The sequence below is a fragment of the Carcharodon carcharias genome, chromosome 9, assembly GCF_017639515.1.
Source record: "Carcharodon carcharias isolate sCarCar2 chromosome 9, sCarCar2.pri, whole genome shotgun sequence".
Lineage (NCBI taxonomy): Eukaryota > Metazoa > Chordata > Chondrichthyes > Lamniformes > Lamnidae > Carcharodon > Carcharodon carcharias.
This window is the reverse complement of record NC_054475.1, coordinates 48,914,886-48,929,237: the sequence shown is the minus strand read 5'-3', so window position 1 is coordinate 48,929,237 and position 14,352 is coordinate 48,914,886. Positions and strand designations below refer to the sequence as shown.

Genomic DNA, 14,352 nt, shown 5'->3' with positions numbered 1-14,352 from the left:
TTTTATTTAAAGAATAAAATAAAAGGAGGAGATGGGTCAATTAAAAATAGGCTTAGGCAAAAGACTTACATATCAAGTCTGTGCCCCTTTTAGACTGATCCAGGGTTTCCAGTTTTCCTAAGGGAGGTGAGGCAGAGCAGACCACCTGCATGTGAAGTAGGCACAAGCCCAGCAGTGACATACAAATTCACTGAGAAGGAGCATTCTTGTTCTTCTGCTCCCTTATCTAGACTTCCAGTTGTAAGGCTGGAGATGCTAGTGTTTTTCAAAATGCCATCACCAGGTTGTAGCTGCATTACAACTTCCTCCTTTTTTTGCAAAGCGAGACCCTGCTAGGGGTGGGCCTGCACTGGGGTGCCCTCTGGTTATGTGAGTAACCTAGGACAAGGGATACCACTGCCCCTGGGTCTGAAATGGTACAGTGCATTTCAGGAGTGCTGTCCCTGTCTATTGCCAGGCATGGGGAGGAGAAGTTGGTGGGACAGAAAAATGAACCCCATTACATTCAAAAAAATTCAGGGATAGTACCAAAGATTTGAAAACAGTTACCACATATCTTTTACTCATAAAAGTAACTACAAGTGAGTTTAAAATCACTGGAATAAATTACTTTGCAACACTTTGAAAGTTTCTATAATCCGTCATCAGGGACAAAATGAGCAAACTGATTAGGGAGAGTTTTGGAATAGGTCAGTAAATCATTCTAACTAATGAGATTTTCTTTGACAGTAACTGAGGTGACAGATAAAAGGAGATACATGTTTATGGATTTTCATTAGCTGGGGTTTCATACACGAACCAAAGCTGAAGCTGAAAGAATTTGGTAACTGTGCAACATGCATAGGAGATAGTTTGGGCAGAGTCGAAATGAAAAAGGGCACTCGTACTGAGAATGCAGAACAACGGGACACAATCTTTTAATGTGAGCTAAGCCAATTAAAAGCCAATCCACAAAAACCTCAAAAAAGGACAATAGTGCAGAAGAACACTACTTCCAAAAATCCAAAGTAAAAGTTTGAGACACAGACATTTGATTGTGAGTCAGGGTATCTAACAGGGTGACCAACCTTCCCAGATTTTCTGGGACTGTCTTGTAATTTTGTCCCACATCATGACTTCCTAGGACCCATTTTGTCCAGAAATTCACCTGCTTTGGCTAGCCTTTGTGTTTGCATCTGTCAGCCAGTCTAGTCTTTTTTGTGCGCATGCACCAACCACTGGAAGTGTCGTGATTTGCGTTGGGGGGGGGGGGGGGGGGGGGGGGGGGGGGGGTAAGGAAAGAGGGGGAGGCACTACAATGTTTGCGCCAGGTCGCGAGGAAGCTGTAGCTTCTCCCCCCCCACCCCGCCCCATTACTATTTCATCAACAAACCACCATCACTGTTACAAGAAGGTTGGTTACCCAGGTATTAATTTATATTCTGAAAGGCACAAAACTAGTACAAGAGAGTTGCCATGGTTAGTAAAATTAGCAGTAGGTCCAACTGGCCTATTTCAACTCTTTACAGAACTTCTGACAGTTTTAATTTAAAAGTTTCCCCAAAAGCTTGGAGTAGCCAAGCTTTTTTCTTTGTAAACCAGCTAGGCGCATACCACAGCTTTATGGGCCATTCAAAGTTGAAATTATAACGTTCAAGTTAATGTGTCCATTAATTTACATACATCGCCAGCTTCAAATACTGACTCATGTTTATGTTTCATTTAATATTTATCTAATAACAGAGCTAACAGCTTTTTGCTGAATGTCCAAGCCCTCAAAATTGAAACAGGAAAAAACAAGAAAGAGAGTTCCTGTGCTGCCAGGAGTAAGGATCACAGTTTGGACAACCCAGCATTAACTTTCCAGGTGCTCATTAACCAGGTGTGTATTTTCAGCATGTTCTGTTCTTAGAGCTTTTACACACATTCATAATTTCTCAGGTGTTGAATGTACATGTTACACTTAAAGAGTCAGCCTGGCCCAAAGCATGCAAAAACAAACGGCTAACTGACCCAGAAAGTCACAAAAAATACATCAGGCTTCAAGTGTCGCACTTAAAAAAGACAAAGAAAACCTGTGTGAATTTCAACTGATCGGAATGTCTGCTAACTAGTGTCTTATTGCAAGGCACATCAATACCCATTGCGTAAAGGGCACACAAAATTACACAAAGCTACACAATAATACATTATGCATTACATGTTCTATAATTCTCAACTGAAAAAGAATGCGCTTACCCTCTGAGTTGTTACTATCGAATCAACCTTTATTTAAAAAAAACAGTAAAAACATTGCGGTCAGTAGTTCCAAGAAAGCCTAACAGTATTGTTATATGCTGCTCTTCCTTTATTACCATCTTACAATATTCACTGTATAGTTACTGTAGATTCCTTACCCATTCCCACAGATCTTTTTGACTACCAGCCCACAGTCCAACTTAATACTGGTTCCACAGAAATGCACGAAGAAAAAAAACTATTTGCATAAGGGAAGGCACCACCCACCTTGTATAAGCAGCAGTCACGCCACCAAACCCACCAGCAGCTCTTGTCGTGACAAAGTTCCTGAAGTAGCCAGACTTTCTCCAGTCCTCAAAGCCTTCCACACCAGCCAGTTTTGTCCCAGAACAGATCCACAGCACAAATCCTTTCCCCACAGTAAGTACTATTTCCAATCCAAGCAACTCCACCTTCAAGGCAGCTTCTTATAAAAGAATTATAACTCCTCCAAACAGTAGTGGGTTCTTTCCTTATGAATTTTGGTTCCAGAACTATACAAAAGGTTACTTCAGCTTCCGCACACTTCACCTCTTGAAGTTACCGAGGTCAGTCTGCCCTACTTTCCAATAGAAACCTGGGTAAACATTAAAGAAAACTTTTATTAAACATCTATAAATTCTGCATTACATAAGAAAATGGTGATTCATTCTTGTTAACTCACTTGTGCTTTGTACAGTACTATTCCGTACTGAACAACATCCATTCATCCTTAACAGTTTTTCAAGCAAATTCCACACATTTCTCATTTACAACATGGCATATAAGCCTATGTCACTCTTCTGGGCAATTTTGTAATAGACTTTATGTCATATTTTGTTTACTTTCATTTCCCTGTGACTCATTCCTCCGAGAGAGAGAGAGAGAGAGAGAGAGAGAGAGAGTTGGCCAGCTAGTAGGCATTTCACCCACCCACAATGGGAAGTTGCACATCCTTCACTCCTTGCTAGACACTGGGGGAGAAGTTGTTATTCTGGTACAATATAGCTACAACCCTGCACAAAAACATACTTAAGGTGCAATGTAGAAGCTCACTTCACCCCATTCCCCATCAACTCCCAAAATACTCTGAATTTTAATTTCTGTTCCAAATTAAAAGGAAAAGGGTGCTGATTTGTTAACAGTTCAATGGTCACACTTCAGCAGTAACAGTCTAAACTCAATTTTCAATTATAACCAATGGGAATATACTATAATCACAGGTTATACAGAGGCTTTATAATGTATCGGCCATTATTAATCTGAAATGTCATGCAAGAATGCAGCCACCTTGCTTCAAAAAAAAAGGACATTACATTGGCAGCGCTCAGAGAGGTGAGAGGCAAAAAGCCTTACAAATTCAAGGAAATTTTCTATGCTATCGGTTAAAGAAGAAACTTTGACCAGAATACCAGAGAACTCCTACTCTTCTTTGAACAGTGCCATGAAATTTCTAGCATCCACCTGAACCAGCAAATTGACAAACAGGGTTTCAGTTTAATATCTCCTCTAAAAGGACAGTACCTTATTAATTTAGTGTTCAATCAATGCCTGGAGTCCATCTAGATTATTTGCTCATATACAGCTTGAACCCATTACTCTGACTCAAAAGTTGAATGCCATTCCAAATCATCTAAACTGACAATTCCATCGTATTAGATTGATTTATTTATAAACGTGATTAGCATTTGGATCAAACTATCAGGCAGAATAGAAGAGTCAAGGATATTAGGGGTATTCAAAATGCAATTTAACACTCAGCTCAGCAAGCTGGAGTGTCAAGGAGATGAGCTTCAACAGGCCAAAAAGGCTTTACATATCCAACTTTTTCACCATTTTCAGATATAATCAGACTGAAAAAAAAGCAACTTCTAACACAACAAAACAGGCCAAGTTGCTTCACAGAGACACTATAAATCAAAACATAATTCAGAGCCACATCAGGATAGTTGACAAAAAGCTTAGTCAAAGAAGTAGGTATTAAGTATTGTAAAGCAGGAAAGAAAGTTAGAGCGGCAGAGAGGTTTAGGGAAGGGGTTCCAGACCTTAGAACGTACACAGTTGAAAATACAGCCACCAATGGTGGAACAATTAAAATCGAGAAACTCAGGGAGGCTGTAAAAAGAGCACAGGTATCTTGAGAGGTTGGAGGGCTGAAAGAGATTACAGAGATAATCAACAGACCATCAAGGGATTTGAAAACAAGGATGGGGATTTTTAAAACGAGACATTGTTTAACATGTAGGTCAGTGAGTATCAGGGTGACGGGTGAACAGCATTTGTTGCAAGTTAGGACTTTGGCAGCAGAGATTTGGATGACTCAAGTTTAAAGGGTAGAATGTGGGTAGCCAGCCATGAGTGCATTAAAATAATCAGGTAGGGAGATAACAAAAGCATGCATGAGGGTTTCAGCAGAAGAGCTGAGGCAGGTACAGAGGCAGGCAATATATTGGAGGTGGAAACAGGCAGTCTTAGGTGATCAATGGAATGTGTGTTTGAAAGCTCATCTCGGAGTCAAATATGACATCAAGGTCGTGAACAGTATGGTTCAACCTCACTGGTGGTGAGGAAGCAGTTTGTGGTGGGGACCGAAGACAATATTTAAGCACTGTAATGAGCAATCACACTGTTGCTGGTCTACTTTGCCCACTAGCCTTTCCCCATAGTGTTGTGGAGCACTGCACCCTTAAGGACTGTATTGATTAAAACTGCTTACAACCTTTATAATCAAAAAGGCTAAAATAGTCACAAGTTTGGGAATTAAATACAGCCAATTTACTTGTTTATTCATGACCTCTAAATACTATGGTGCTGGCTATAGGGACAGCACTTTCACCTGGTGCCTATGACTGGAACATTTGAGAAGTTCCCAACCAAGCAGGCTAAGTCTGCATTAACTGCATATGCACCACAGCATCAAAACTGCTTTTGCAACTTTGCAGTAAATGAACATTTAGGAATCTTGAACGTGGACAACTCAATGATGTTACTAAATCATCTACAGCTGAAAGGAAAAGGATGATTCAGTGCAACAAAACCTAGTACATAGTGAACAAGTGGAGAAAATTGAGACAGCAACTAAACTTTACGAATGTGCTGAATATTAAGTTTCAAGTTTTATAAATGGAATAAAAAAAACTTAAGGGTATATGATCTATCCTTTGTGCCAAAACATGACTTGAAGCTTCAGTTTTTAATGTATAACAGAAAAGCCATAAACAGTGCAAAGGCCAGTATCAATTTTTGTGGTCCAACGAACTTTATTCTGGTGGCTAATCAACTTTCCTGAACCTTTAGTAATTACGTCAGCTTCTATCCTTAATAATATAGGTCTTCTAAATGTTGTCTTTACAGTTGAGTGCAGCAATATACAGTAAAAATGGCCCTTGTATATGGTGGAAAGAACACTTCAGCAGTAATAATAACGGGACATAGCTGGCTATTCACTGACCTTAGATTGCTCCCCTTATACCAGTCATTATAAGACAAAAGGTGCCTCAACTGCTGAATTTTAGCCACGTCCTCAGCATGCTAGCTAGTATATATATTATGGAAGAACTTTAACAGAACACAGATCAGATAAGAGAAAGGAAATAAGAAGTTTGGGAGTTAAAGGAATAAACACACCCATGTGATTTGCAAGTTAATGTGTTACTTTGTTTTCTATTGCTGAAGATGATATCAGGCAGTAACTTGCACTAACAAGTTACAGTGGAATTTCCCAGCAATCTTCCAAACCCTACCGATCAGCAACCATAAAACCATGATTACAAAAACCCTGACAATTCACAAAAGGTCTACTCCTCAACATTGCAAATATTTATAAAGTTTGATATCTTTTATAAACAAGGTTTGGGTACTTTAAATATTTATCTTCTGTTTATTATATTCACAATAACACAATTACATTTCTTTGCCAGTTATCCGAGCTCCATGTACTAAAAACGTTTTTCAGATCCTCTATCTTTTTAATAGGTTCTGAATAGAGTGTGAATTTCAATTTAACCCTTAAAAACAGTACACAACAAGTGAAAAGTGCATCCAGTAGAGTGCATACATCTGCCATGCTGTGTTAACTCAACATTTTTACAATTACAAGGCTCTTCCTTGAGCTTTTCTCTGCCTGGTTGATGCTCCATAGGCACAAAGCTGAAAAAGAAGAACACTTTTATTAAGAGCTTCCATCCCACTGAGGAGGCTGCAGCCAGTCCACATTCAACCTGCTCTGAATACTCTGCTCACATTTTGATAGTTGTGACAAATTCCACCACAGCAGCTGAGACAATCCACAACATTCCAAAACTATCAACAACATTCTAAAAAAAAGTCAATACACCCTATCTCCCAATAATAGATTCTTTAAAAAAATTCTAGGATCCAGTTCTTCACCAAAAACTAATCAGTTCTTCCTCGGGCCATACCCTGTGTCTACCATGTTTCACTGAAATGTATCGACTAGTTTTTGAGTTACATTGTTCGTTTATAAACAGACTAACAAACAGGGGCAAAAGCTTTACCTCAGTCCACCTTTGAGGTAATCAATGCCTTCAACTGAAAAACTGGCATTCCTCATTCATCAATGGAAATTTTAGCATTACCATGAATAGTACTGTAGATATGGAACAGGATTTGGAAGAGATCCACAGTGTGAAGGAGCTGAATTAGTAATGTGAAGGCCATTAGAGCAATTTAGCATAGGTTCTTCAATCAGTAATGTTAATGGAAGTCCCCTTGCTGGCAATACATAAATTACAGTGACACTAGAACTTAAAAGTGCAGACAGGCAGGGAGATTTCAGTCCCCATTTAATAGCAGAAATCTGGTCAGTTGACAAATAAATATGACCAGCCATGGGTCATCTGCTGCTTCCACTGCACTCCAAGTAAATTTTAACAAAGCTTTTTAAAAAGGGTGGCATTAAGGTAAAAAATATTGCACAAACTCAGCAAAAACTTGGAACATTAACCAGGTTACCAATGACAACTCCCACCCAGTTCCTCAACAACTAGGTTAGCAGCACTGCTTATGCAAAAATACTACTTTAAACAAGATGGGTGAAGATGAAGTGACTCAGACTTTATTACTATGTAGTTTGCTTTGGAATATTTGTGCAGCAAGGTTAAGGGCAGTTATTAATTATGATTGTTTGTCTATTGGGAGATTTTTCAGACTCATTATGCTGCTTTGTACTGCAATGTACTTTTGGAACCCTAAAGACTAAAATGATACCCTGGATACTACAGCATAACACTTCAACTTCTGCCAATACAATTATCAGTAAGGAGAGGAGCATTTTTTAAGCTAACCCAAGAAATATAATTGAATATAAGAAACATGACCATAGTTTTTAGGTACAACACATGGGCAAAAAAAAATTCCTAAAACAACCTGTAGTGACAAAAATGTAAAGACAGAAAAGAGCTATTTGCAGGCTATAATTGAATCTTGCACATAATTTGTCAACCAAACCTCAAAAATTACAGTTTGCAACTCTCATGCTCCTACTGAATCCACATATGTCCAAAATAATTCAATGCACACGATCTTGAAAAGCTCATGGTACTAGCTCGTAAGAGAGTATAAAATTAATGTTGCATAAGATAGCAAGCCTAAGCTAGCAATGTGCTTTTTATAAAAAAGGCTGTGCATGCATTCTCATTATCAGCATTTAATCCTAACTCCAACCCTACCTGCTCCTAACCATTCTGAACACCAACCGTACAAAAAAGAACACTGGTCATATATAGGTATAAATGGACTGTATTCAGCTATCAATTGCTATGCAAAACCTCAATATAAAAAGGCCCAAGAATGTAAGCAGGTTACACAATACATTTTAGAATTTAAAAAATCTTACACAGTGTAATCACTGTACACAAGGTTGTTGACCTTGTTTGTTCTATTTGAGATGGTAGTTTACATAACTAGTCAGTTTTGCAGTTACTCTTACGTTCACAATAAAAGTATTCACTATCCAATAAATTGGTGGCTCCGCTTTCGCCTGCCTAGGCCTCAAGATCTGGAATTCCCTCCTTAAAGGAGGAAAGAAACAGACAGGTTTGGGAGACTCCTTAAAACATACCTCTTTGACCAAGCTTTGTCCATCTTCCCAAATATTGCCTTCTGTGCCTCAGTGTCAAATTTTGCATTACAATGCTCCTGTGAAGCACCTAAAGGACATTTTATCACATTAGAGACACTACATAAATACAAGTTTTGCTTATACATTTTGTTTTTGATTAACCATACAAATGCAGGCAAAAGTTTAGGGGCAGCCCCTTCCAACAGCTAGATGGGCATGAATCTCTCACAACAACATAAATCTGAACTCAAGAAGCTCGTCATCATCCAGAACAAAGCAGCCCAGATTTACACCCCATCCACTGCTTAAACATGCAGCATGTACTATCTACAAAGGGCACTCCAGCCACTTGTTAAGGTTTCTTCAACAGCTTCTCCCAAACCTGCAGAGCAGGAGCATGGGAACACCACCACTTTACATATTCCCCTTCAGGTCACGCACTATCCCGATTTGCAAATATTTTGCTATTCCTCATCATCACTGGGTCAAAATCCAGGAGCTCCTTTTTGAAAAGAACTACGGTGTACCTTCACCACACTGCAGCAATTCAAGAAGGCAACTCATCACCACATCCTCAAGGGCAATTAATAATAAGCAATAATAAGCTGGCCTTGCTATTGACACCTGTACCTCATGGATAAAAAAAATCAAACGTAATGATTTTTTTTCCATTGAATATTTTAAGAACCTACAATCCTAAAACCTTTAGCATATTTTGTTAGAAGAATTTAACTGACCATTGAAACTCAGATTATATGCCATGAATAATATTTTTTATAAGGAACCACCAGTTTAACACTAGCTTATCCTGAATTCTTCACTCCCAGGATGTTTTGACCTTATTGTACAACTGACACTGATTAGGTTTTAGCTTAATATAGCTAAATCTAAACAATCAAAGGGTAAAAGATCTGGTAAAAATAATCTACCAAAGAATTGCAGTAGTAATGTTCAAATTTACATGTTTTGACTGATTTATTTTGCAACAGAAAAATGGGGCTTGGATTAATAGAAAATTCCTTGGTCTACCCTAAAACATTGTGGTAATTGCACCCTACTGGCTCAGTGAACTGTATTTTTAACTTGCCCAACACGTAAATGAATTATTTCTCTCTTTTAGATTCAGCTGGATAGTTTTTTCAAGGGTTGAATCTGCAGGTGGAATTCTGTTTCAATCTACAAGTACTTTGTTCATGGGTAAGATGCCAAATGCAGTTGAAATAATAAGCAGTTTAAGGTTAAATATGGCTTCGAAATCCTGAGGGATCCTGTCCTGAGTTGAAAAACGTCAGGGATCAAAAGCTGCTGCTACTAGGGCAAGCCAAAAGTCTGGTTAAATTTTCACATTCCACCATCCAAGTTGCTAACCCAACCAGTGTTAAATCCCATTTTATTTTCAACTCTCCAAATTTAAACTAGACACACAGATTTAAAGTGAAAAAAAAAATAAACTGTCCTCACTGAAGGCAACACAACTTTCATGAGAACAGGCACAAAACCAAGAGGGAGTCTCACTGTGGCTTTAATGCTGTCTTTATTACCCAAATTACACTGGACACTGCTGGCACTAGCTTACTGCCTTTCCACAAAGCCTACGTTTTACACTTATCCCTGTGATAAGCAATGGCAGTACAGAAAGTCACCTTTCAATTTTTACTCATGGTAATATCAAGCTCCTGCATCAGCTCTTCTCAACTGATAATAACCAACCTCGCCAGATGACAGTTAGCAGCATATCAGAGCAATCAAAACAGTGTAATCACAAACCTCCACTGGCAACACAGCTCTTACTGCATAAGTGCATTGAAAAAAAACAGTACATTTTAGAAACAGAAAGTGAGCATCAGAAGGAGATGGGTCAATTTGCTCACCTTATTAAGTGCATTTCTAGGTATTAGCTTTCATTTTGCATGATTGTACAGCAGCTCGTACCAGAGACTGTATGAGTTAATTAGTTAAGTGTAACCCCTCCCTCTTTAAGGCTATACACACAGACACTCGTGTGTACTTTCCCTCCATACTTATTCCTTTGCCTATTTCTTCCTCTCTCTTTGGTATCCTGCCTTAGTGCTTATTCAACTGTAAATCATAACAGCCTATTTACAGACCATTCAACTGCAAGGGGCATCACAATTAAACTGAACCTTGCCCTAGCTACACAGTCATATATTTTTCTATCCCTATACAGAGTCTGGAAGTGGAAAGCCTGTCTCTCTTTAATCCAGATGTGCTAAAGTCAATAATAGCATCTCCTCCTCCATTCAAGCAAAGATCACTAAGCTACCTAGCTAGTGCTAGAGTTGATTTTGTATTTGTAATTCTGTTAAGAAACTTCCAAAACTGCAAACTTGAATTATGTATAATTGTAAACTTACTCAAATCAAAACAGTTTATACTACACTCCTAGAGACAGGCCTGTTATATAAATTATCAACAGCCATACTGAATGGCCAAAGTCTTTACATTGTTATCCAGTATACAACTTCTTTTGGCTTTAATTAAGTTCTGCAGCCACATGCAAAATCACAAACATGACTCTTGAACAGCACGCACAAATCTCGTATGTGTAATTATTCTGATATTGGGGTGCAAATGTGTAAATGGAATTTGTTTGGGAGACCCCAGCAGGCCCAGAATGGGGGATAGTGATGTAGATGGTTTAATTAATGAAAATTAATATGCTAGACATGGTACGAAACTCACTTTTACATCTTGTAATCCCTCAAAAGGGTTTTCCAAGCAACAGCTTTACATCTATGCAACTGAGGGGTCCACTGTTATCAAACATAAGCCTATATTAGGAACCCCATTACAACAGAACCCAATAGCTACAAACCTTCAACAGGTTTAGTACCATCTCCCTAGTCCATTTGTTCACAATTTGCTTTACCTTATGTCCATAAAATATCAGAACTTGTTCTTAATAACATACCTTCATGTCTGAACTCAACATCACATGAATTCAATAGACTCCACTTTTAGAGTCTCTCAACTACACCAAACATACCCATATGCTGTGTAAACTGTACACCCACTGCAGCAAGAGCCTACAGAAAACACAAGTTTGAAAGATGTTTTTTCAGATAGGTACAACTATAAATTTCTTGTAAAATGCACATTATTGCCAACATTTACACAAAAAAAAATGTTTTCAGATAACAACACACTCCTGCTATCACAGTAGAAACTTCATTCACAAATTGCAAACCTTGGACACAAAGACAGGTAGACTCCAACAATAAATATCTTTTAACATATCAACAACCACAATGAGAGAGTTCAGTGAACAGAAAACCCCTACAAGTATATTGTTTTTAAACTTATTCATGGCTATTTCTTCAAGTGAACAAAGAACAAGATTAAATTGGGCCCTTGCCTCAGATATCAAATTATATGTGGAAAAACATTTTAACTCCATGTTGCGCCTGAAAATAGTGCATTTCCGGTTGAGTATTTATCTCTCGCTACCCAATTCCAAGGGTAGCAATTTAATAACTGACAAGGTATATCCCCACCTGCTACATTTTCTGTTCCACAATCTGTTTGGGATGAATGGCATAAACCAGCACATACAACCTGGCAAATAAATCAGTTGGTGATGCAAATGCTACACCATAATAAACATATATAATATCAGAGTTCAGTCACATACTCTATATATTCAATGGTGTTACATTTGGCCCGCAATCACTAGTGCGTGTTGACAATATCACTAACAGTATTCAGTAAATACCATTTCCAAAATGCACCGAAGAAAGTTAGGACAGCATTATCATACCGACAACTTTTCCCCAAACTGGTGTGAAGTTCAGTGCTTAGATTTTGAATCCAAGATATGAAGTCTTGTTTAAATTTTCAAGAGCCAAATTGTCATAATGAATCTGGAAAATAAAGAGCTGAAATTCTCAACACATTAATATTTAAACAACTGGATGAACAGATAGCTAGTTACTCCGACTTTTCTGCAAGAACATAAAAGCATTTATCATACAATGCCAAAAACACATGGGACCAATGACACCATTATCAGAAGCATAGTCAACACTATCTGCACAAATGCTAAAAAGGTATCAACACATGTTCTGGTTTGAATGATTCTGGCAAACAAACTTACTGGCCTGGGTATATAAAGACTGAAACAAGACTGAAGGGTTCTCAAATTTGAGATTAGCTGCTCCATTGTTCACAGAATCAATACTTTACACTGACTCTAGTAATCTATATCAGGCCAGTGTGAAAAATTCAATAATTCAGAGATGCAAAGCAACACTAAATGGTCAACAGGAGTAAGGACTAAACCAATCCTCGAACAAAGGCATGTACATTTACAGTTTTACAGAATGAACACGTCTTAGCAGCAGCGGGCACTAAAATGTTGCTAAACTAGCCACCTATTTTCTCACTTCAAAAGAGGGAAAGGTGGTGGTTGTGAAGGGAAATACTTCCTCTATTCACTGAAATGACTTTGTTATAAATGACAAGTCAAAACAATGAAAACAGATCACTTTCCCATCTGATCACAACAATTCTAATAAATTGATTGGAGAGCCGGGCGGGGGAGAGAGTTTAAAATCAGCGCCAGTAAATGTTGCAATTCGAGCAATGTTGCCTATCCCATAAGTAAAGACGTGGTCTGCTCTTGGGGGTGGGTGGGGAGGATATTTTAAATGTCTCTTTAACAACTGCCCCCCCCAACCCGGCGGATGGGGTGCAGTTGCAATTGGCAGACGGAGGCTTACCTGGTAGCAGAGCCCGGGGCTCAGTGCAGTGAGGGTATGAGAAGGCCTGGATAGTCCCGAGCCGACCCCAGCATGTCGCTGCTTCTTCTTCCTTCTCCTCTTCCTCCTGCTGCTTCTTGCTCCTCTTCCCCCTCTTGAAGGGGAGCTGATGATGGTGGGCTGAAGGGAGAGGGGAGGCCCGGGCTAGGTAAGGTGTCAACAATAGCCGAGGTAGCGGGGCGGCAGGGTATGTGAGGCAGGCCTCATGGCCTCGGTCCTCTCCCGGCTCCTCTCTTTCGCTTTCCCCCCACCCCCCCTCCCCCCGGAGCTCCGATTCTCTCTCCGCTGGCCTTTTTTTTCCTCCAATTGTTTTGTTTCAGCGCCCCCGGCGCGCGACCCGTGCGTGCGCGTGACCGAGGCCGACGCGTACGCTCTCGAGGTCGTCACACACCCGCTGCGGAAGCGCCTGGAAACGATTTAAGACGGCAGTAGCGGCGACACCGCCGACTCTTCCCTTATAAAAACATTGCCGAAAAGAAAAAAAAAACTTCCTGCCCCGGCTAAAAAAATTATTTATTTTTAAAAGTAAAACTAATTAAAATATAAAACTAACTTAACTGGTGACGCCAACAGATATGCTTTCCCCACCCCCCCCCCCCCCCATCTCTCTCCCCTGCTCTCTTTTCCTACTCCCCTCCTCCTCCTCCAGCCTCTGGCTCCCACCAACTGTCCACCGATTACCTACCGCATCGATTTGGAATGTTGTGCCGGAAGTCCCGCCTTCTCCCCTGCCTCATGCTCCGCCCAATGCGCCACTCGGATTGGACCAGGTGAACGCCCGTCTCCCTTGCGTGAGCGGGTTCGAGCGCGGACGTCATGACATCAGAGGAGGGGAGGCTGCACTCATATGTGCGTCGCTGGTTGTTATGCCGTCTGGGACCTGGAGTTTTTTTTCACTGGCTCACCTTCCTAACGCATAATGACAGAGGCTGTGATGGTGTTAACAAGTGTCAGTGTAATGAGTCACTTGGCAGCTGGGAGTTTTGACTCAATTGATACAATTTTTTAAAAAGGCACTGGAAAAAGTTTGTTGTCTTTTAATTTGTCACTTCATTCACATTGGGTTAGTCAATCGTAACCTTTCAAAAGCTTTGCACCAGTGCCTACTGATTAATCATGGATAAGATGATTTATCATCACTTTTAGTAATCATAAATGACATTCCCAATCCTTCTCAGCCTCTCTGCAGCCTTCGACCTGCTCCAGTCCCTCTCCCCACTGAGGTTAAGCTTCAGGCTTGCTTCCACTGTTTGCGAC

The 14,352-nt window shown here is 39.8% G+C and overlaps 1 protein-coding gene across 10 annotated transcripts in view; it reads right to left on the bottom strand.

The window, feature by feature from the left end:
* Nucleotides 1–13,357, bottom strand: part of LOC121282636 (homeodomain-interacting protein kinase 1-like) — a 119,689-nt gene extending 106,332 nt beyond the window's left edge. For 3 of the 10 annotated variants that reach the window (XM_041196440.1, XM_041196447.1, XM_041196448.1), the window contains exons 1-3: nucleotides 13,057–13,356; nucleotides 8,318–8,405; nucleotides 2,485–2,833 (exon numbers count right to left, since the gene is read on the bottom strand). The gene's annotated coding sequence lies outside the window, so the exon portion shown is untranslated. Of the gene's footprint in view, nucleotides 1–2,217; nucleotides 2,245–2,484; nucleotides 2,834–8,317; nucleotides 8,406–12,095; nucleotides 12,214–13,056 lie in introns of all 10 variants that reach the window. The other 7 variants (XM_041196445.1, XM_041196444.1, XM_041196442.1 and 4 more) reach the window with 7 other exon arrangements.
* Between the last annotated feature and the right edge of the window lie 995 nt (nucleotides 13,358–14,352).